At 34.7% G+C, this 5,000-nt stretch overlaps 1 protein-coding gene across 3 annotated transcripts in view; it reads right to left on the minus strand.

The window, feature by feature from the left end:
• LOC113818728 (uncharacterized) overlaps positions 1–5,000 on the minus strand; it is a 47,408-nt gene that overhangs the window by 41,628 nt on the left and 780 nt on the right. The gene's annotated exons all lie outside the window — the stretch shown is intronic.

Below are 5,000 nucleotides of genomic sequence, written 5' to 3' on the forward strand. Positions count from 1 at the left end.
TGTGTGTATGTGTGTGTGTGTGTGTGTGTGTGTGTGTGTGTGTGTGTGTGTGTGTGTGTGTGTGTGTGTGTGTGTGTGTGTGTGTGTGTGTGTGTGCATGTATGTGTGTGTGTGTGTGTATGTGTGTGTGTGTAATTACTGCGATACAGTGCCCAACTTACTAAACTACAATAGCAGCAGAACAGACATATCACATAAAAGAAACAAGATAAAGATAACATACCAAGAGTTCTAGAAATAGCTCATTGAGACAAGGAAAGACGAAATCGAGGCAGAAATTAGCCTCTTTTAGAAGCAACGAAGAAAATAAACAAAAGCAAATATAAAAAGGAAAAGAAGAGAGGAAAAACAGTAAATAATAATGAGAAACAAAAGAGAGAGAGAGAGAGAGAGAGAGAGAGAGAGAGAGAGAGAGAGAGAGAGAGAGAGAGAGAGAGAGAGAGAGAGAGAGAGAGAGAAAGAGAAAGAGAGAGAGAAAGAGAGAGAGACAGAGAGAGAGAGAGAGAGAGAGAGAGAGAGAGAGAGAGAGGACAGAAACAGTAAATTGTGAAGACGACAGTGACAATAACTGATCGTAGTTACTTTTATCTCCCTTCCGATCTCATCTGAGTTCGTCTAAGCCTGATGTAATGGAAGGAAATGCTATATAAGGAAATTGCAATCCCTAGGCCTATATCTCGATAAGCCTACAAATTGACAAAATAATATGGTGCTTTTATGTTCTGATGTTTTTTTTTCGACGTCAGCATAAACGGAAGAGAATCGACAGATCTTTTCGGGATATGTGTTTTGTTTCCATGTTGTTGAACAGTTCTGGAATTCTATAAAAGTCTTTCTCTCTCTCTATCTATCTATCTAATTTCTCTCTCTCTCTCTCTCTCTCTCTCTCTCTCTCTCTCTCTCTCTCTCTCTCTCTCTCTCTCTCTCTCTCTCTCTCTCTCTCTCTCTCTTTCTCCTCTCCTCTCTATCTGTCATTATGAAATTAATTATAATGATGTCTATAATAATAATGAGAGTAATGATAATAATGATAACAATCATCATTATCATAAAAATAATGCTAATGACAATAACAATAATGATAATGATGAGGAAAATGATAATGATGATAGCAACAATAATGACAAATATTATAGTGTTACTTGTGATGATGATAATAATGATAATACTAATGAGAGTAATGACAAAAATAATATTAGTAATAATGATAATGATAATGGTGGTAATAAAAGTGATCATGATAATAATAATAATAATGATAATAATAATAACAATGATAAAATATTGTTAATAATAATAATGACAATGATAATAGTGGTAATAAAAGTGATCATAATAATAATAATAATAATGATAATAATAATAATAATAATAATAATGATAAAAATATTGTTAATAACAATAATGACAATGATAATAATGATAATACGAATACCTATTGCTACTATCATAATAATGATAATGTTAATAGTAATAATGATTACAATAATAACAACAATAATGATAACGGCAATGATAATGGTGATAATAACAATAACAATAAACATAATGATAATGGTAAAAGTAATATTGTTATTGATAATGATAATAAGGATAATAATAATAACTAGAAGCACTCAGAGAGCGTATACCTCCGCCAAGGCAAGAAAATCAGTTATGCAATAAAAATATTCACACTTGTAGAATTACATGAAAATCCCCTCTTTCTTATTTCGCAATGCTAATTAATCCTTTATAAAAAGTCCTGGAACAGGATCATGATCAGAATCACCACCAAAATTTTATGGATTCTAATTTGGGCTAGAACGTACCTCGTAAAAAAAAACTGTTCATAACTGCTTAAGTTTCCTGCTAACTAACCAACAGGGGGTAAGGGGGTCTGGGGGGGGTGTCAGAAATGAGTTAAACCCATTTTCACATTCGTAAAGGAATGTAGAATAACCCACGCGAATATAAACCTCCGCGAAGGACAACTCGGCTCTGGCGGGGTCCGTGAATCCTGGCCAGTCACTCGCGGCATCGGCAATTTCTACAATTATGCATTTATCCCCAACTGGAGCGAAAATAGAATATTGTAATTTGATATTATCTACTGGCATGAGTTGCGGGAGGATGAAAGTGTCTTATGATAACAAATTCCAATCAATGTGAAAGTTTTATGATGAAAAAAAAATGAAGAAAATCTAAAAATCATCAATTTTTCATATCTCTTTTTATTACAAATGTGGTAGATATGATTCGAATTTGACGTAAACATCATATGCATAACCACAGAGTTCGACAACAATGCATGTGCAGTGGTGAGTCTCTATCTCGAAAAAAGCGAACACGATTCGTTTGTTTAGGATAATTCAGTCAACTACCTGTTCCGCGGCCGCATGGCGAGCCAAGCGGGATTTTTCATGCTTCCGACACGCGGTTAGACTTTGCGCATGGCGGAGATATTACGTTTTTTTTGTGTTACTTAGAACCCAAGCAATCGAAAAGATAATAGTAATAATGTAGCTATTTTATACTAAATATAATCTGCTGAAGTGTATAAAGACTAAATATTCTACATAAAGTGTTAACTAACTTTATAAACGAGCGATATAGGACCATAATTAATCAGTTTGTACTATTACATTAAGAAAATAAATGCCCGTGGGAAAAAGACAGTGGTGAGTTTATATTTCAAAATATCAACGTTTTCTAAACGGTTATTTCCAACCAATAAAATCACGATTCTAGTTACTCAGTACCTACGAACCGCTTGTTGCTCTAACCGTTTTTCATCTCTACATGCATGTACTCATTCACAGATGTACACATATTCACACATACATATGGATACTGAAGTTCCTGTAAGCACATATTTTTATATACATGTGCACATATGTGTAAACATATGAACGCAATTTTTTTTTATGTACACTTATACAGACATGTATGCAAATGTAAGCACAAGTAGATACAAGAAAAGGTGACCTGAGGCAAGCAGTAACTGCGTATATGCATACGTCATTTTGCCGAGAGTAGCATATACGGAGGTTCCATTCTAATTTATGCTGTAACTCGAGAACCAGTCAAGATTTCCTTAGGCCACAGCATGTTTTTTTCTTGAATTATCTGGTGATCATGAAATCGGAGGCGGGGCTTCCATGGTGGCACCTACCCCCTTTACAATCTGACTGGCCCCCCCGTGTGCCCCCCCCCAATGGTCATTGACTCGTCGTAATGACCCCCTGTATATAAAATGTGGCGCCCCCCCCTATTTATTGTTGTTACCCACCGTGCCCCCCACCAGAAAATTCTCTGGACCCGCCCCCAAATGAAATGTCGGCGATAGAAAAGAAAAAGACAAGTGTACTTCCTACTTGAATGTATCAGTTCCAGCCCCACCTGGAGGAAGTACAATTCTGTCTTACCACAAGTCTTCGAGGAGTTGAATGAAAACATACAAAGAATTCTTTCAGCCAGAATTTGTCATTTTGGAAATAAAAATAAAAAATATTCACGATAAACAATAAATATGACATGACATGATATGAGAGTGATGTATTTCCGCCAAATATATTTTAATTTTGTTTTGAGGACGAGAGAAACGATACCATACACAATGAATCTTAGACAAATGAATGTGTATTTATTTCTTGCTATTTCTTTCGCGGACGTCACAATTTCGGCGGGAAATTAGAATGAAAAAGGATTTGGGATTTTCATTTTTTTCATTTTCCTGGAAACAAATGTCAGGGCCCCGTTATTTAAGAAAAAAAATAGATGTGGCCTTATGCAACAAACGGCATTTGAAAGATAAATGTGTGTAGTTTGATAGCTCAATAGATAATAAATATTTATGGGAGGAAAGATTCAGAAAAATAACAGAAATATTTAAAATTTTTCCTCAAACTAAAATCTTTGAGCTGTACCGCTATTTTCAAACAGTTTATATCCGATTTAAAATGTTTTCATATCATTGGAAAGCTAATGGAATTCCGCAGAAATTGACCACGGTCTATTACCCACAATAACCTTGTTTCTGCATGGGTTCATATTCCCTACTATCTTCACCAAAAAAAAAAAAAAAAAAAAAAAAATCATATTTTTTTACTGGATTTTTTTATTTAACGAATCATGATTTTATCGGTAATTATTTATTTTGTTTATCTATTTATTTATTTATTTATTTTATATTATAAAGTATGCAACAGTGTGGGCCATTAGCGGGGCTCCCGCAAGCGACGTATGTTGAAAAATGGGGAAGAAAAATTTGTCTGACTTTAGTACCAAAAGCTGCAGAATGCTAAAATACACAATATATTCAATTTTGAAGGAAAGTCAGTAAGATAGTTTTTTTTTACTGATATTAATAATTTTAACCCCTCCCCCCATTTTCCCCTCCCTATTACCCCACTACCCCCCTATTTTTAGGAACGGTCCCCGAATAAGGTATTAATGAGAAAGTAAAAAGTATTTTAAAAATCCCAGATAATAAGTAAGTAATAAAAAAGTAAAAAATAACTAATGAAAAAATCTCAAGTAATAAGTAAATAATAAAAAAATGATGTCACAAAAAAAATCCCAAATAATGAGTAATAAAAAAGATAAAAGAAATACCAAGTAATAAGTAATGAATGAAAAAGTAATAAGTACCAATAAAAATCCAAAGAGCAGCTATCAACTCCTGTTTGCGAGAGTTTCTTCCGCCAGTCACCGCGTCTCCTCTCGAGAGAAACTGTCGGAGAGAACTTTTGCGGCGGTGATGTCAGACAGACGAGAAACCTTGAGTGGAAAGTATGGATGAATAAATGATGATAATGATGATTAAGAAGAGGAAGAGAAAGGGGGGAAATATAGAGGAAGCAGAAGGTGAAGCAAAGGTGATCTTGGAGTTAACAAATGGCTTTTAAAGACAGTTCTGGTGGAGGTGTTGACAGGCGTTCGACCATCAATTTTTTTAATGGACGCACACATTCGGGGCGTCATTTTACTTGAAGCGAGGCGAGGCACCATCTCGTTGT

This window comes from Penaeus vannamei, chromosome 10 (genome assembly GCF_042767895.1).
Source record: "Penaeus vannamei isolate JL-2024 chromosome 10, ASM4276789v1, whole genome shotgun sequence".
In the NCBI taxonomy this organism is placed as follows: domain Eukaryota; kingdom Metazoa; phylum Arthropoda; class Malacostraca; order Decapoda; family Penaeidae; genus Penaeus; species Penaeus vannamei.